The sequence below is a fragment of the Gymnoscopelus microlampas genome (genome assembly GCF_963454915.1).
Source record: "Gymnoscopelus microlampas genome assembly, chromosome: 6".
Lineage (NCBI taxonomy): Eukaryota > Metazoa > Chordata > Actinopteri > Myctophiformes > Myctophidae > Gymnoscopelus > Gymnoscopelus microlampas.
In genome coordinates this window covers 37,737,004-37,757,319 of record NC_139943.1, presented here as the reverse complement: position 1 = coordinate 37,757,319, position 20,316 = coordinate 37,737,004, and positions in this window count along the sequence as shown.

The following is a 20,316-nucleotide window of genomic DNA, read 5'->3' as shown; positions in this document are numbered from 1 at the left end:
TGTTTGCCTGTTATGACATGCCCAGAATACGGATGGGTTCATGTGGTATAAACTCCTGTTCATTCCCAACTTAGAACACTGGGTTTGTTTGGCTCAGAGGAAGTGCCCTGTACATGCTGTCCTGTTCACAGCACCTCCATGCTGCCTCTTCAGCCTATCACGTGCTGTTGTTGTCTTCATCTTCTTTAATGAGCTCCAGAGAATGTGCTGCAAAATTCAGAGAGGGAGAGAGAGAGAGAGAGAGAAGAAAACTAGAAGCAGATCCTCATTAAATCTCACACAGTGAAATTAATCACATGAACAATGTTAACTTTAGAACACAGGGAGGAAGATCATTTGCGAGCCTTCCGGCCCTCGACGTCTTTTGGCCAAGACATCTGCACACACCCTCAGGTCCAATCAAGGGTCTGGTGATCTGAGATGGACAGAGCAGAGGTCTGTGTTTTGCCATGGCTGTGATGCAAGTAAGGAGAGAGGAGAACTTTGTAGAAAAGAGAGAAGACGAGGAAGGGGCCTCCATGGGTTTTAAAGCTCTGACAATTATCTTTGCAATCAGTGCTGAACAAAAAGCCTTTTTATTTTCAGTGATGAGCCCTGCCTGCACCACTCAGCTCAGCCACGCTCAGCCCAGGAAAATGAAGTGACTGGTGTTGTACCCATGCAGCTGTCTCTTGGCCCTGTAATACTTTCGTGGAATTAGAGAGTGGAGGAAAGTATCAGGAAACACCCTTGGGCTGTGATGTTACTGCTGAGTAATATGATGAAAAGTGTGTGGCTGGCAACGAAGCTCCAAAGGCCTAGGGAGAAATCAAATGCAAACTAGAAAGTTGAGCAAACTCGAAGGGACTGTGTGACCTTTTTAAGAGCAAACACTGACTTTAGAGTACGTCAAAAATGAGGATAAGCAGATGTACAAGAGGCACTTTGAGTGATCCTTTACCAAAGGCTAAATATTGGTTAACGGCCATATCTGTTTTTTGTTTTTTGCATTTCTGCACAGACTATTGTGACTGCAAGGAGACGAGTACTGAAGCCAAAGTATGACTTGGCCTATCAAAGAATGAATAACTGAGTGTGCCTGTGCCATTACCATTACTAATATACTATACTATGACTGTTTTACAAATTCTTTAATTTTCTCCCCAATTTAATTGTTATGCGTGCCAATTCCCCCCCATGTTTATACTGCCAACTTGTACTGTTGGTCTTGGGCGGGTGTACACAACCACGTCTCCCCCAACATACAATGAGTCGCCATTCGCTTCTTTTAACCTGACAGTGAGGAGATTTTAAGACATAACGTGTATGGAGGAACATGCTTAATAATGCATCATGATGCATTAATTTATAATGCACTTCTGAAAACACTTGTTATAAATGTTTATAATTATATATAGGCCTAACAACTTATAACAAAGACACTTTATAACTAGCTAAGTTAAGGTAGTTATAATGTGCTGTGCCACTGAGGTTATGGCCTCCCAACTGCGAACATCGCCGATTGTGGCCAATTGTGTCCAGCCAACCCAGAGACACCATGGAGGAATCGCACCCTAGTCCCCATTACTATTTGTATTGAAATTCATCATTGAGTATGCAGGGAAAATACAGGTGTGCGTTTGTTTGCATGTGAGACTGAGTGTGTTTGTCAGAAAGTCTGCATGTGGCAGAGAGAGTGAAATAGTGCATCTGAGAGAGAGTTTTGGGAGCAATTCATCATGCCCATCTGGTTCAGTTCTGGTGGATCACATGATCAGTGGGTAGAGCACACCAGGGGAGGGGATGCAATTGTTTTAGTTTACACACACACACACACACACACACACACACACACACACACACACACACACACACACACACACACACACACACACACACACACACACACACACACACACACACACACACACACACACACACACACACACACACACACACAGAAAGGTCACAATCATGGTTCCTGTTTTTGTTCGGGTGCGTGCGCCAGGCATTTTTATTTCTGTTGTTTATGTCCTTTTTGTGCAACATTTCCCCCCACACTTGTTACAGAAGACAACATATTTCCCTGAAGTTCACTTAATGTGGTGATAGCACAATGCTGGAAAATGGCTTGAAGCACCCTGTCGTGTTTTTCACTTGAAAATCAGTTGTTTTCACTCAGCGAGTGACACAGTTGTATGACAAAGTACAAATTGGGCTACGGGAACCGTTGTTTATGTCATCAGACTTTACAAGATCCACGCAGCCGAATGTCTTATATTAGACCGATTTATTAACCCATGTGCGTCCTACACTGCTGTGCCGCAGAGACCATGGCCTATAGCCCGATTTATACTTTGTCGTACGACGGAGCATAAAATGAAGCATGTTTCTGCTCACTCGCTCACCCCGTATGCTGCTATTCTCTTCTGTTCCTCCCTCCAGGAGCCCCTCACACGTGCGAGCGAAAAGCCCCCGAATGACAAACAGCCTACTATTAAAGTTATGATTGATATATCTGCAAAAACGTCCTTGGGTGGTAAACAGTTTGCCCAGGGAGTGATTGTAGAATGCACTTATAAATAATGGGTTGTGGAGCTGATTCTGCTTTTGCTCACGGACCATTTGCAGTGGAAGAGATGACGGTAAACGTGTCTGGGAGATGAATGGGGGGGTGCGTGAGGTATACAGCACTGGCTTTCTCTTCATCTCTTCAGCTGAGCGACATTCCTAGTTTCTTTTACGATGCACATAGTGATACGTGAAGATATATTAGCAAAACATTACATCGGAACCCAGAGAATGTGTGTGTCTGTTGTGATATGTGTGGTGTGTGTGACATGGGATGCATATTTTACGTGGCTCGCTCTGTGCAATCACCTGTGCCAGTTTGCATCACCCATATTTTTGATTGCATTTGCTGTTACGGTTTTTGGTTATCTCTCTGTCTTGTGTGCGTGAGTGAGAGTGAGACAGACAGACAGACAGACAGACAGACAGAGAGAGAGAGAGAGACACCTGTGTGCACAAGGCCTCAGCATGGGTGTTCTGACAAGTAACAGCTCTGCCTGTGAGTGGAATGTCTTTTTATTTTGTATAAAACAAAAATATTCAACAGATTTTCCTCCACATACCTTGACATCTCAGTACACAAAATGGGATGAATGGGAATGGTAATGGGATCACCTTTAACCCTAACCAAGCATGTCATTGGATGATGAATACAATACAGTGTTCCTATATAAATAGCCAGAATAGCCATGTTTTATACCATCTGTCCTGGATTGAGAATAATAAGGCTGTGACGGTAGGATGTTCCCTTCATGCTTACAATTGAAATGCATCTGTTTGCATCCGTCTGAGACTGTTCCAAAAGATGTCCCATAGTCTGTATCTGTGTTCAGACATTGTGATTTCTTTTACTCAAGCAGCCCTGATTTACATAGAGGTTTTATGGTTTATTATCCTTAGTTGTAATATGGTTTTTGAATTGTATGTAAAATGAAGAAATGTTATTGAGATTTATGTCTTGGCAGAGTAGGTTACATGAGGGTTCAGCTACAAAGCAAACTGAACGGATGGATTACAATAATAGTGTTTATGTTAGAAGTATCTTTAACAAATCTCTCATGGCCTCAATGCTTGATAATATATCAGAGTCAGTGCTGAGGGTAGTCTAATGACATAACATCCTGTCATATGGCATTTGTTGGCAATTATGTACCATAATACATTACTTCATGTCTCCCTCTCCAAAGGCACCTCCAGTCATCTCAATCCTTCATGCATCTGGCTAGCTCACCAGTAGTTTACACCCCTGCCTTTTCCCCTTGTGATCGATGCTCAAGTCTATGGCAGATACTATGGCAGGTACTGTGCACATTCTCCTTGACATTCTGGTGTAGCACCCATCCAAGGACTTCTGCAGGGTAGGCTTCAGGGTCTTAGCATTCACAGACTAAGAGGAGAATGTATTCCACACTTGTTTAAGGTCATGTGAGCCCAGGTCTTTCAGTACAATGCCCCCTGTTGTCGGTAGAGGAGGAAGTTGTTGGTGGTGATAACCTCTGTTTTCTTGGCATTTAGCCAAAGCCAACTGTGACACACGCCGGTCTCCACTCTGGTCAATAGCTCCTGTGCCTGCTCCACAAGGCCAGATATCTGACAGATGTCATCTTATTCCTTACAGTTCATTACTGGCTTACCACAATGTTAAGAATGTAATTAAGATAGCATGTTATTTAAAGAGATGCTGGGTTCATTGATTACCTGGTATCCTATAGTTTCAATGTGCATATGGTGTGTTCTTGGTTTACCTGTGATCCACACTGTCTCTCTGCATTTCTTCCCCCCCTTTTTTTCCTTCTTAAATTTAGAGTAGTCAATTTAGTTTTACCCCTTTTTCTCCCCAATTGATTCCTCCCCACACACATTTCTGTATTGTCACTGCAGTCGTATCCTACTGACTCACCTGCTAGTGAGGAGCCCCCACCAGAAGGACATGATTACCTTGCTTATTGTCGCTCTGGATAAGAGCGTCTTCTAAATGCCTAAATTGTTACGACTACAGCATGGAGTTGTCTAGACTTCCTGCTGTAGGTGTTATAGTGAAGCTGAGTTCCATGGGCAGAAGTGAAAGCAGTTTTGGAGGTGCGTGAAGCAGCCTGTTATAGTGCCACCATGAGGCCATGAATTAAAAACATTGGAGGTGAAGTTTCTTGCTTGGCCTACTGGGAGATTGTGCGTGCTTCCTTCTTAACCTAGCCTAACATAACCTTGGAAGGCTGGCTCCGTCGTTGGGGCTACACTGGACGGGGTGGAAGTGGTGGCGAAGGTGTGTACAGCAAGGAAGCTGGATGCTATCATGGCCAACCACTCACAGCCTACATCTCCACATGGAGATTATGGGGCAATTCAGCAGGAGGGGAAATGATAGATTCATCTACCCGAAGAGGGATTACAACACCCTCCTGTATCTTAAAGTACTTCTCTTACTCACTCTGTAACTGTATCTTAACTGCTGTGCTGCCTCTATCTGTTTGTTTATTTTTAAAAGTGGTACTGTATTATGTATTATTATTATTACTGTCTCCGCCAGGCTGAAGGCATGGCCGAGACTATGTTTTGCACCCTGTACGTCCGTCCGTCCATCCGTCCGTCCGTCCGTCCGTGTGCCTGTCTCTCTGTGAGAAGCTAATCTCCGGTACTGTTGGCCCGGTCGCTGTGAAACTGTGCACACACACTCTCTGGATGCCACTGCAGAACCTCTGCCGTCAATTTTTCAGATCGGCCTGTTATAGCGCCACCATTAGGCCGATTTTTGCAAAACTAATGTTTTTATATTACTCCTACAGATTTTGTCCAAACATCACGCAAATCGGTACACAGTATTTCTATAGTCACGTGATCAACACGGATCTGTCCGATTTTCTATATTCCATCCTGATTGGCTAAGATTGGCTTCCAAAGTTTGCAGGATTGGTCTGTGAACAAAATGCCTCAAATCATGAACGCAGCATGCAATTTCTGTTTTCATGGTGGCGCTATGACAGGCCGATTCGCGTTTTTTTTTACCTACAACTGCACCAATTTGTGTGAAACTTTGCACGCACACTCCCTAGAGGCCAAGAAAGAAATGTCACCCTTTTCACATTGGCCTGTTATAGCGCCACCAGCAGGTCGATTTTAGCAAAACACATTTTTGGAACGAAATGCCTCAAAGCATGAATGCACCGTCCGATTGCCGTGAAAGGCCTAAGAAGAAATGGCACCCTTTTCACATCGGCCTATTATAGTGCCACCAGGAGGCCACAATAACCTAGATGACCTGGCGGAGACCTGTGCTCCGAGGAGCACTTTTTCTAGTTACTATCTGTTATTGGCATTGTTTTAAAGCCGCAAATCTTTTAATTACAGAGGATTTATATACAGTAGATCTTTAATTACAGAATGCTAGCTATCAATGTTGAAACTGTTTTGGTTTGTTGTGGTATAAATAGTATTGGTATAGCAGTGCGTTTGGGCAGTGACGGCAGTTTCGTGTGAACAGTAGTACTGGCTAATATTTGTTATGGAACCACTAACATGTATGGGTTGTGATCATGAGACATCTGATCCAGGCCATTACTGGTGGACCTCTCCACTCTGAGACACATTACCAGGCCTAGGAGCTGAGTGCTGGTACTGTGTGTGGATGTATTTTGATTAGACATTAGATCTCCGTCATTATTACTCCCATCTCCATATTAGCTAGGTGGTTATAAATCATTTCATCCCTTTCTGCTGTGATTGCTTCCACATGTCCGCTGCCCAGGTTTTGTGTGTGTGTGTGTGTGTGTGTGTGTGTGTGTGTGTGTGTGTGTGTGTGTGTGTGTGTGTGTGTGTGTGTGTGTGTGTGTGTGTGTGTGTGTGTGTGTGTGTGTGTGGGGGGGGGGGGGGTAATTTGCTTAGACAGCCCCCCACCCTCACCTCCTGGGACGCACCCATGGAGCGGAGACAGCATTCTGCTGATTAGGCAGGGATAATGTGAACACAGTTAAAGGGGCAATGGGATAGTGGGAGGGCAGAGGGTGGGACAGGGGAGGAAAGAGGGGGATCAGGGCACACCCATCTGTAGGCTTGCATGATGCTGATGAGGGAATATATAGTATCCAGTACCCAGCCCTGCCATCGTGCATCTGGCATCCACCAAGGAAAGAGCTGCACAGGGGATATACGTACTGTATACAATGTATGTAAAACTCATGCGAGTTGGACACAGTTTTCCGAGCTGGAACACCACATGTGTATGTAAGCATATAGCACTCTCGCGGTAATTCATACAAATGGTATAATGGCACACACACACACACACACACACACACACACACACACACACACACACACACACACACACACACACACACACACACACACACACACACACACACACACACACACACACACACACACACACAGACCACAAGTATAGAATATACTGTATGTATGTGTTTCCCATTAAAAGCGTATATAATTTTTGTAGTTTCTGGGAAAGGCGAGTGTTTTTTTTGCCATTTTGCAGGCCCACTGCTTACCTCAGTTGTTTATTGTGGCCCCAAGTGAAAATGTCAAGCAGTGTATGCATTGCATACAGTATAATGTCTCTGATGGGATGACAGCGTCTGAGTGGATTCAGCTAGGCCCTCCAGGTGAAAGTTCTTACAGACAGGATATGTTGGATATGTAGGTAATAAGCGAAGCCGAGATTTTGGCTGTCAGCTCTACCCCAGGTGGAGTCTACATCCAGTGATCTGTGTTGGGGAAAACATAAGAGAGATGAGGGAAACAGCTGTGGGCTTTCACGAAACAGCAAAACACTCCTGCCGCCATTTTCCACTGAGAGCGGCATGTGTTGTGATCAAATGACAGACAAACCGCTCGGCAGACGGATCAAATTTGACAGTGGTGGCAGGCAGGGAAGCACTTCTCGTCAGGCCAGCCGTCCTGGTGGTGGGAAACCAGAGGCGTCAGTGGTGAAGGAGAGCCCAGTCTTTTAAGGAGAGGGAAGGGAAGAGACCCACTGGGGAGATGATTTGAATCATCATATTTTGACTTGTGGCATCTTGTTTGGACAGGCGAGTATTCTTTGTCCAAATATAGTCCTGACTGTGAGACAGTTGGATGAAATTCCACATCTTGATTGAAAAGTCTCTGCCCAGGAGAGCTGAGTAGGCCCAATCTTTTAAACAAACAAAAAAGTATCGGTGGATAACGAGGTAGATCTACAGAATTAATATCCATCCACATGATTATTGGCATGTTTTATATAATGCCTGTCTTTTTTCTCCTTTTAGCATAATAAGGGTTCGTGGAAAGATTTTATACCAAGGCTAAAATCTACACTCATTGCTTCCAGTAATATCTTTGGTGTAGGCTTTTTTTTTCTCCTCCAGTCGTTCAGAACATTTGTTGGCTCTGTATTTTGTTTTGCCTGTGACTATTTCGTCGGGTTACATATTTAACCTTGGGAATATCACATACTTTTGGTCGCACTTCTGAAGAAACAACTGGCCTTTTTCAAGAGAGAGCAGCTCTCTTCTCCGATAACAACAATCTACCATTACAGAGCCAGCAGAGACGAGCGTGTGAACACCATCACCCTATCTCACAGACAGACTAAAGGCATTTGGGTTTTTTCTTCTGGGTGTGAAAAGACCCACATAGTGGGAGGCCTCCATTCCCGGTCTCCCTCTCTGGACCGTTTCTGGGTGTTCAACCACAGTTTAGCGTATCCAAAGCACAATATTAACAAGGAGTTGATAAGAACCAAGTGTTTGGGATAGAGTTGCGTTACCCAGTGTTTCTGTTTGGCAGTGGTTTTCGGTCTACATTTCTCAGCTGCCGTGGTACAGTGTTAAAGAGGCCGCACATCATCATCACCGGCAGTCTCAGTGGTGTGTTCACGTACAGTGTCTCTCTCGGTGGGGTCAGAGTGCAGCCCGCTGACCCTGTAGAGAAAGAGAGAGAGAGCCCCTGTGGACCTTGAACATCTCATCTTTCCAATGTTACACACGCAACAGTCGCCAAGCCACCTCCACGCCAACCATTGAACGAAACCAGATAACGCTTTAGATCTCTCCCCGAATAAAGGTCGCGGATAATAGCACTCATATTGTGGTATGTGCAGTAGACGTGTCACTATAAATTTGGACATTTTCAGTGATCCGATTGTCGGCGGTGGGAAGACCGATTTGCCTCCTTGAATATTGAGAAGGCAAGACCACAAAGGCTCTAAACAAACTGTCTGACTGTCTGTTTCAATTCACTAACATGTTGCAAGCTACCATTCATGGATTACTATTGAATGTTTGGTCTAAAAAACACACTCTTACATTATAAATGTTTAGACTTTTACCTCTGTTTGAGCGAGATAAATAATGCCAGTAGATTTCCAAGTGTCTACCACACACACACATTGAACTACGTCACTGTGCTCATTCGCCGCCATTAGCCGTGGTCTCAATAACAGGCCTCTTAATGAACAGTTGAAACCACTGTAAAAGTCACCCCTTTGTCCTGTCCACCTGTTAGTAATCACAACCATGTGGGACCCAAGTTGATGAGGCCGCCCGTCGGCACACAGATGCTCCTCTCACCTCACAGTAAAATCCTCAGTGCTAATTTAACTCAGAAGAGTGGGCAAATGGAACTAAATGGAACACTCTTCATTATCTAACCAGCATCCAGAATCATTTCCCCCTCTCTCAGAGCTGTGTGGCTTTGCTTGTGTACATATTGCATAGCTTGTATAAGTAACTCAACTACTGTACTGTAATTGCCCACAATGCGTTCCACATGTGGCAGTTGTATTATGCCATTGTAGCTTTCCTTACCCTCTGGTTTGTCTAAGGCCTTAACCCCCCCCCCCCCTCCCCCCGCCCTCCCCCCATGTACATTTGGCATGCTATCGATGTTATGCTGATATGCTGATTTCTTGCTAAATTATTTCTGCATTGCTGATACACATACGAGTTCTTCTCCCTTCCGTAGGAGAATTTTAATCATCCAGAGTCTAGACCAGTGGTTCTCAACTTTTTCCGGATCAGGGCCCACTTGAAAAATTTTAAAGTGTTCGTGGCCCACCCATCTGACCACAATTTTTCTATTTAGTTACAGATTTTATGCACATATACCCTGTTCCTTGGTGCCTAGCCAAACTGTGAAATACCGAAGTTCAATTTATAAAGGAGGGCTCTAAATTCTACTCAAACACACGTACGTGCTGCTATGCTGATTTGTATTGTTTGTGTGTGTATGTATAATATACATACACACACAAACAATACAAATCAGCATATATTGTATGTATGTATGTATGTATGTATGTATGTATATATATATACACACACACTCAAATGTATATATATGTATATATATATGTGTATATATATGTATATATATATATATATATATATATATATATATATATATATATATATATATATATATATATATATATATGTATATATATATATATATATATATGTATATATATATATATATATATATATATATATATATATATATATGTATATATATATATATATATATGTATGCATTACTGATGAATTGAGTACAATGGACCACAATGGAAACAAGCCCTGTGGGGCTTTTTGTGATATCCTTTTAGCATAACATTTGGCTGTATTACCTGTACTGTTAACAAACATGCTAATAGAGTATTCAATCAATCAATCAATCAATCAATCACATTTCGATCGTGCTCGGACCTGAAGAACTTCAGAGCAGAATCGAAACATTGAACGTGTTTGTTGACTAAACTTTCTAAGCATGCAAGAAGAGTTGTGAGCCCTGCTTTATAAAAATGGAAAACTGTAAGAAACAACAAATCTTTATCAAGCATAAATCATTCCGTTTCATTACTTACTGTATATGCAATATCTTTACATACAAAGTATAATTTTTAGAACACATACTTGCCTGATCATTTGTATGAATCATATCATGTATTTACTGTTTCTTGTATTTGTTGACGCATTTATAAATGTTGTATGTACTTATATTTATATACTTTGTAATGGCTGAATCGCTTAGACACCTATTCCAAACAGTAAATCAAAGAAAAACTGCTGGTGCCATGGACTTGACTCTGGCAACTTTTGACCTTTAGCTCTTTGACTTTAACTCAAAGTCAATTGGCCAAAGAAATGCTACTTGTGTGACCTGCTTGTCACTCTGACATGATGAGTGCAGTGTCTGTGAAGTCCTCCTGTACAACACCCTGCGCTACTGTAATTACAATTCCACAAGCTTCAGCCATGTAGGCTTACGCTGAGTGGCTGAGATACGGCTTTATCCTTGAAATATTAAAGAGGATTTGTACTTAGGTTCTTTTTGTTTATGACTTCTCAACTCCAACCAGGAAATAAATTCTGGAATACCCCCGTCCAACTGGGATAACTTCAGCTGGAATTAAGATTTGGGGCCTTAGTTTTTCTGTAATATGAGTCAATGTCAGTGTTTCCATTAATATATCACTCTACGCTGGAGGCTAAGAGGAGAGAATGCCTTTTATGTACTTTAACCTCAGGCTGATTCAAAGAACCTTGTGAGCTCTCATTACCACAAGCATTCTCACAAATAACGTCTCTGTCTGTCACTGCGCTGCCAGCTTCACTCACTGCAGTTCTCTGAATCCTACTGTCTTTTATTATTGGAGTCTGCTCTTAGTTAGCAATGTTACTTATTTAATGAGCTGCAAAGTGCTTGCATCTGTTAAATTGCTTTTAGCTTTTTATCACTCTGCCAGATAAAATTATTGTCATAAAATAAACGAACAAAATAAATGAAAAATGCAGACATGCCCCTTGCTCTCCACACCCGTGGCAAAAAGTGGGCACTGTCAGGGTAAACCGACAGGTTCATCCATAAACTCATCAGTGGAGCTCTTGAGATAGTTTGATGCTGCTAGAGCTGACATCCTTTTCTCTGGGATTCCAAATCTTTACGTGCTGGTACCTGATATTGTTGGTAAACCCTTAAGTCATACTAATTCATTACTTATTGTTTGTACTTGCATAGCCGCACAATATCCTCCCATTTGTCTTCATGATGATCCTAACATAATGAACCCTGCATCACTTATCTGTGAAATGGATGGGCTTGGTTGCTCTTGTATCACTGGTCTAATGGATTGGTATTTTGTGCTGTCTGCATTGCATTATTGTAAACAGTTTTTAAAAAGCAACCTCATTGAAGCGCTGCTGTTACTATAGCAGTGTCAGTTTCTTGGATTGGGAGGCGGCATTGGGTTTGGGATAGTTGCTTTATGGGGCTCTTCTAAGCATTTGCAGGGCATTTCCTGGGTGCCCTCCAGCTGTGTGTGTTTGGCTGTCATTCAAATGTCTGGGTGTGGCCTCCAGCTGCACCACTCTCCACTTCAACACATATCTAACTCAGACCCGTAGTGAGTTTAGTAAGCCAGTGATGTGCAATACATTCACTGATGGGGTGTGACTGATGACAGTTTTTTGTTCTTTTTCCCCTGATAGGAAGGCGTTTCCAATCAGCTGAGATCAACAGCACAGCGGACAGCGACTCGTGCCTCAGACTTTTAAGTGCAGGTATGAGCATGAGTGAATTACTAAACCTATGACTATAAGTGGGTATTACAACCACACACATAGATGTCTTGTAAGAACCCCCCCCCCCACACACACACACACACACACATCAGGTTTATGTCAGTCTGGTGTGAGTCGGTTCTGTTCTGTGAGGGATCAAGTTAAACTGAGAAACAGCTACTGTGAGATATGGATTTATACCCAGTCAATGCAACTCCACACAGAGCTCTACTGACTCTCTCTAGGCACAGAAAGCCCTAGACAGCAGCAACTGCTGGCCTGATGAGCCAGTGGGATGGAACAGGACAGATCTGCAGCTGGTCATGTATAAACACTGGTGGTCTGTGATGCTGGGCCCAGCCACTAGGGGGCAGTCTTATAGTGGTGGTGATGTCAGACTGGATTTGCAAGCAGTCTGAAAATAATCAATTACTAATGATAATTAATTCTGTGAATGCTAGGTTTATTTTCTTATTAAATAGCCGTTCAATCATCAGATTTTGTAACTTCAAATAAAATACAACCACATTGTCTTTTTTGTTATTTACGCTGATTATTGTATTAATTATATACTGTATATTAATTATAATGATGATAATGATTCTGAAAATCATGAAAGGCCTGTTGTGTGTTGTCTTCTTGGCATGTGTGTGCTCATGTTGTCTCATGTTGTTTTGCAATATAGTGAGAGTATTTGGATGGCTGATTGTGGCTCTTGTAGGTAACTGATCCCTTGTTGAGGGGTCATCTTTGCATCAGCTTTTATGATTGCGTCTCACTGAGCTGTTTATATGCTCAAGTTGTAATTAGCCCTAAGGCCCTAAATTGCAACCAGGTAGGAAGTGTTCTTAACTCTCCTTTGTATCGTTTGAAAAAGAGATATGTCGACATATATGCAACAGGTAAATACATAATTGATGAAATTGACATGGAGGAAATAGGATGAAAATGAACTCCAGGTTCGAGATCGCCCACCGGGTTAGTTCTCCCTTCACCTTCAGGATCTCTGCTGCCGTGTCGTGTGCCTGTAACAGTTTAGAGCAAAGTGTACACAACAGAACTCCCCAAATCATAGGTTTAATGGTTAAATGCCTCTTCAACATCCACTTGCAACAAAGTTAAGAAGCGCAGTCTCCTACCGTGGCGCGGCCAGGGTCATGCCTGTTGCTGTAGTGGGGACATCTCATATAGATGCTGTGAGCGTGTCGCAGCGGAGCGCTGTGGTAATTGTGTTAGTGATAGTGCTGCTGGACAGGAGGTAGAGCCATTAGAGCTGAATCTCCGGTGTGTTGTGGGCCTTTGAAAGGGGGCACTGTGTTTCAGAGGTTCAGCTCTCCTCCTCAATGGATCATTACCCCAACGTGCCCAGTGATTTACGAGCTGCATTACCAATGCTAGGAGCAATTCCTGTCTGGAGGCTGACATCCACCCTCTGATTGCCCCTGTGTGTGTGTGTGTGTGTGTGTGTGTGTGTGTGTGTGTGTGTGTGTGTGTGTGTGTGTGCGTGTGCGTGTGCGTGTGCGCGCGCGCGCATACATGCACTCATGCTTGCATGTGTCCATGCGCATGACAGTGAGAGTACAGGGCTGGCGCAGAAGTGTGTTTAAGTTAATATGAACGTGTCTCAGTCAGTCTGTCTTGAGTGTAGGAGAGCGTTTTCCTGTCTGTCTGTGTAGGGTCACATCCTGCCTACTCGAGTGTTGTTTTCAGCAAGCGACCGAGTATAAATCAGGTTTTACACTCCTGTTGGTAACTGGATACCACATTTTTTCACTCCAGCGGATGTCGACGGATTGTATTTTAGACCGAGCAGTGGGAAGTTCTGGGAACACCCCGAGTGCATCACTGAAATGCCACTCACTGCACACAATATTGATCAGGCTGCTGATGGTTCAGGACAGCACAGACAACCTAAAAAGAAAAGAAAGAGCTGACCTGAGGCTGAACCCAGATCTGTGAAGACCAGCTCCCTCACAGTTTTCTTAGATTAGTTGTCCTAGTGTTTCTAGGCTCTGTGTCTTTTGTGCAGAGATTAGCTCCAACCTGCTTATCTTGGGTGGGGTTGGACATTCCTGTCGTTTGGACAGGTCTGTGTTGCACTGTAGCCCACGTTGTGGATCTCTGCCAGCATCAGCCTACAGGCGCAGAACAGCCTCTGACTGACTGCTGTTTAAAGTATACTGTGTGCGTGTGCGTGTGCGTGTGTGTGTGTGTGTGGGAGAGAGTGTGAGTGTGAGTATTTGCTGGTTTATACATGCTGTACATACTAAAGTATAAGTCTTGGGTGGTGTTTGTGCTAAAAGTGAGTCACCACGACTAGACATGTTTGCCTATGTACTGTATGTGTTTCCATGGTAATCAAGTTGTTTGTTTGTCTGGAAATGTGCATGCCATAGGCTAACTTTTGTTTATTAAAGTTTGGGTGAATGCATTACTGAAATAGGTCAGTATGCAGAGATTTGAGTGCTTTCATATGTGAGGAAGAAACGGCAGATGTTTAAGGGAGTCATATGAGTGTTATTATTTGTCTTACAGTATGAGTACAAGCAGCTTGCCTGAGGTTGCCGGGTTTAATGTTAGATTGTGAAGCATGGATCGGCGTGTTCAGATTTTGGTAGCATTGGCCAGGTTATAGCATGGGTGAAATAGTTCCCCCTCCCCCTTGCTCACTATCCATCTCTCCCACATCCCTCTCCCTCTCTCTCTGTGTCCGTCTCCGTCTCTCCCTCTGATAAACCTCAGGTCTGACATCACACACGACTCCGCTCTCCCCCTCGGGCTCCCTCCCTCTCCCCCTCAGGCTCCCTCCCTCTCCCTCTCCCCCCTCCCTATCTCTTTCTTTCTCTCCATCTCTCTCTCTCGCTGATCAAGCTCTGGTCTAATCGTTGCCTAACAACGATTTGCGCTCAACCATTTCCCCTTTCTGTCCCCCTCTCCCTCCCTCCCTCCCTCCCTCCCTCTCTCTCTCTCTCTCTCTCTCTCTCTCTCTCTCTCTCTCTCTCTCTCTCTCTTTCTCTCACTCTCTTACTCTCTCTCTCTCGCTGATCAAGCTGTGGTCTGACATCACACAACAGTAACAGTTGCCTAACAATGCCGATTTACGCTGATGATTGGGATATTGACCATATATGGGCTGTGCACCAGGCTTGTCCATAACGCTGATATGCACTGACGTCGCATCCATACAGTATGTGGACACAATCAGCCCGACCGCCACAGATAGACAGACGGGCACACACACATAACTTTGAACTTATAGATAGTAGATAAGTGTTTTGTATACACACACATTTTTATGTGTGTATCCTGGTGCATAATGCTTGTATGTCTGTCGACTGTGTTTGACTCCTTTCTTGGTGTGTGCTCTTGCCTGCCTGTGTGTGCGTGCGTGCGTGCGTGCGTAGCGTGCGTGCGTGTGTGTGTGTGTGTGTGGACCACCCAAATCCTTTGAGGTCATAACAATAACACATCCACTTCCTCCCAGTGATATGGCAGTGGTTCCAGTCGAGGGCCTTTAGATGGGACAGACCCTGTCAGTACAACCCAGCGGCGGCGGCAGCCCTAATGTTTGGACGGACGTGTCGGGGCAGTGAGTGCAGAAGGAATATTTCCTCCCTTGCTCTGCAAAATTCAGAGTGTTAATTTAACTCGGAGAGTTGACCCTTACTGGTCAATATTTACACTGTTCCGTGTTAAATGAACGCTCTGAATTTTCAGTGCAGTGGTGCTTTTATCCACATTTTGCTTCGCTCACATTGAAAACTAAAAGTGTGCATGTGTGTTAACCAGCTTTTAACAGCTGCGTAAATCTTTTTCTCCTGTAGCTTATACAGTTGTTGTTTTGAAAATAGTCCCTTATAGTTCAAGGCTGTTCTACATCTTCTCTTGCCTCTTCCCTCCTCTGCATAAACAAATTCCTCTGGTTAGAGTGAGTTCTCATTTTTGTGATTCCTTATTTCACTCTCGCTGTCTCTTCTTGGTGAGTGAAAATACACTGTGGTAATTAATATGATAACATGTGTGGTGGCATCAGTTTTTCCAGGCATCACAGTGAGCCATGTTAAATTGAGGGTCTGAGTGAGGTTTCATCTGGAAACACTGAAGAGAGAGGAATAGCACAGCACAGTATGTCTCTGTCAAAGCCTGGCCTACCAAAGGGGGCAATTGTTTTTTTTGAACAGAGGAAACCTGTGCCCACAGCGCGAATCATTCTTATTTGCCCAGATAACTGAGTGACATATCGGCTCTGTTCAACCTGGTGTAATATTTGCTTTTGCACGGAGCAGCGCAGGGTTAATACAGTGCATCGCCCTGTCTTCTTCAGCTCCCAGACAGTCCAACCCTATCCACAAAGCTGGGAATCAAAAACAGTATTGAAAGGCAACACTCTGCCATGCATAGTAACAACAACCCCCAGATGGTATGCCTATAACTTCGGCTTGGATGATTTATTACCCTGGAAATTACCCCCGGAGAATCAAGTGAGGTAATGAGCTAGATCACGAGCGAATTCCCTTTGCGAGCTCATCGTGCTTTGAAACATGTCTTGGGACCGCTCTTCAAATGGGTTCCTTAATGTGCCGACTTTGATAAGCTGTTTATGGGAGAGGGGCTGATTTATTGTCCTTAAATGACAGTGGAGCACTCGCATGCGGTTAACCAGAGTGCGATACACCACTCTGATGCCCGCGGCTGCCAGTCAAGTCCCCCCGCTCTGTCTAGACGGGATAAACGCCAGGCTTTATAGAGCTGCTGACTGACAATCACAGACGACTGTGGTTGTGGTGATATGAGAGGCTGGGTCAGTTAAAATGACTGACAGGAGGGGCCATTCTACAGTACCTGATCATGCGTGTTTGTGTGTATGGGAGGGTGTCTGGTGGGGGCAGTTCAGCCCCAATAGGCCTGAGGGAAACCACTTTCACTACAAACCGGGAACAGGAAGTCTCCCCCTGCTCAAACTCTTACAGGACGATCAACACAAACGTTGCTAATAGATGTCAGGCAGAACAAAGGCAGCTATCTCCACTGTTCTGGTTAAGAGAGGAACCGTTCCCACTGCCAACAATAACATCCACAGCAGAGGTAATGAATCATACTGGTTTTGAAGGCAGATAGGACAGGGCTCTGAGGCCTTCCCATTTAGATGGGAGGTTTTGATTTGCGCTGAGATCCCCAGATCCCATTTCTCTTGCAGGGCCTTGTGTGGTCGGGGCGTGTGAGGTTGCTCACGTGCTTTGCTATTACAGAGCAAAGTGGGGATGATTGCGATGATAATTGTTATTCAGTTATTGATGTGTTTCTTGTGTGTCTTTTTCTACTTGGCATTTAGTTGTCAACAAAGCCCTGACTGGGGCCAGCTCTCCTGGGAAGCCAAGAAAATCCCTTCACACGATTGATTGGCGTTGGATGACAAGTATGATTACTCAGTCATAGGGAGGATGATCACATACACACTCTCACATGCACGCAGGCCTGTGTGTACGCATGCACACACACACACACACACACACACACACAACACACACACACACACACACACACACACACACACACACACACACACACACACACACACACACACACACACACACACACACACACACACACACACACACACACACAGTCAAACACAGTCAAACACAGTCAAACATTATCTTAATTAGTTTCTCATGACAATACAGGCCAATTCTCCTCATTCCCAATATGAATGTCTCGTCTCTATGTCTTTTTGGGGGGGATTGCAGTCCACAGACAGAATGATTTTTGTTTACCTGTTAACTGTCTAACTTGTGCAGCAAGAAAGGGAAATTAAACCACAACCTCAAATTAAACTAAATCTCGGTGTCAGTCTACCTGTGGGTTCCTAAATACATCCTGTCAGAGGGAGAGAGGGCCAACAGACAATGCTTAAGTGATTCACTGTCCTAGGGCCAAGATTTTACCACAGTGCCTTGGTGCTCCAGCATTGGCTCCAAGATCAATATCAGGGTACAACCGCGAAGCCAACGGGACCAAAGGCCATTACTAACAACTACAGACCTCTAGCATATATATTTCAGTACACTGTATTCAGCCCTAGGATGTGATCCTTCTCTTCCTCCATTCGTACTCCTGGGCAACCGCACGCTTCACCGTTGCAGTGGAGAGACCTATCGGAGTTCAGGATCAGTTCCAGAGAATTCTCCCTTCCTGTCCCCTCCGCCTGCTTGTGCCCTTGGCAGAGCATGCACACGGTGACCCTACGTTGTCTGATAGGGAAAAGCAAGGGGGAGAACAACAAAGTCGATGGAGGTTATTTGTGCGTACGCATGCGTCTAATGCACTGTATGTACTGCATGTGAGTGGTAGAGAGAGAGAGAGAGAGAGAGAGAGAGAGAGAGAGACAGACAGAGGTGAGAAAGTCATGCTCAGACATGGAGCAGACAGCCGTGAGTCTGTCCGCTGCGGTGACAGAGCCCTCTATAGCAGCAGGTTAACAGGTTCATTGCGTATCAGAGGCAGCACATTGCGGCTCTGCATGCACGAGGCTCCACAGGGCATGGAATTGGCAGCTTCAGCTGCTCTCCCATCATATTTCATTGCATAGCAGTAAAGCCACAGGTTTATCTCCCAAGTTAATGGAGATCTCTCTTGACACGTGGGCATGCCTTGCAGTGAAAAACAGCAACGGGATAGAAGTGGGATATGGATCCACCACGTCGTATATAGACACAATTCTATACACAGGGAAATCCTCAGCATTAGTTTAATTCTGAGAGCTGTGTATGTTCATTACAATATAGCTCTATACATTGCTACTTATGTCTTGGCCTGGCAAACTCAGTTAGCAATACTGTCTTTGTCCACAAGGGGTAGACATCCAGCATATATTGTGTGCTGGCTTGGTGTATATGATTTACTTGGGAGGATTTCAGTGACTTGGATTCATTCATTAGAGTGACTCAGGACATCGTTACAAGATGACCACAAGGTGCGTTTAAAGGTTTTTTATTTCTGTATGAACACTGCAGAGCAAATGAGAAGATTAATCATAAGGCACGTGCAGTGTAATGCACTCTACCTGTAACTGCACTGAATACAGGAAAATCTCTCCAGCACCACAGAGCACTATCTGTGTTGGGGGTAGGGGTTGGAGGGGGTGGCCGGGGGCCCTTGACGTTGGAGGTGATGGCAGGACTGAATCATCAGCCCGTCATTGTCAAGCTCTCTTTTGTCAATGTGTCTTTAGCTCTTAACTCTGCTCCTTTGGGTGACAGATAGACAGACAGTGATTACAGGTATTTAGTCAGAGTAAAGTGATTAAGGGGATCGTTTTGATTTTGATTTTTTTATGGTCCAGTCAGAGAATGAATGGCATGCATGATGAGATGAGGAGTGTTGTAGGAATTAGTAACAATTTTCCTGAATAAGAATTTGCCCATGGCTTTATGACAGCGATTAAAAGAGCTGATTAATGCGATTAATCAGCTCTTGCAGCCCTCAAGGCGCCCAGCGGGTTTCACTATATTCTCACTGTCAGAATGTTTTAGTCTCTTTTTTTCATTCTCCACCATAATCCTGGAAAATGAAAGGTAAACTGAAGTTTTTGTGTAAAGTCTCTATAATATTTAATGTTGCCAGCCAGAAAATATATACACACACACACACACACACACACACACACACACACACACACACACACACACACACACACACACACACACACACACGTACGCGCGCACACACACTAGGCAGAACTTAATAAATACGATTTAATGGACCTTACACGTAGAATTTAAGAGGATTTTCCTTTACCTTGACTGATTGTCAAGGTAAAGGAAAATCCTCTTAAATTTTCTGTCAAGCATCATTTCTGATATCCTGTACACGTGTGTTTGTATGTGGAACGCATATCTTGTGTGTGTGTGCGTGTGTGTGCACACACGTGTGTGCGCACGCATGTGTGTGTGCTTGTGTGTTTTCAAGTGTGCACGTGCTAGGTGTGTGGGCCGTTGCGGACGGACATCTTGATATTTCCAGAATGTTACTGTAGATTTATATGACCCTGCACTTCATACATGCTCACGCTGAGGCTCCTGAGCTGCTGTGGCTGTGGTCTGCCTCTTTCTTTCAAAAGCAATGCCTCCATCCAGGTCTCTAACACACCGCTGCAGTGGGCTATCTCTATATCTTTGTGCACAATGCAATCCCATAACATTCTTATCCCATTGTT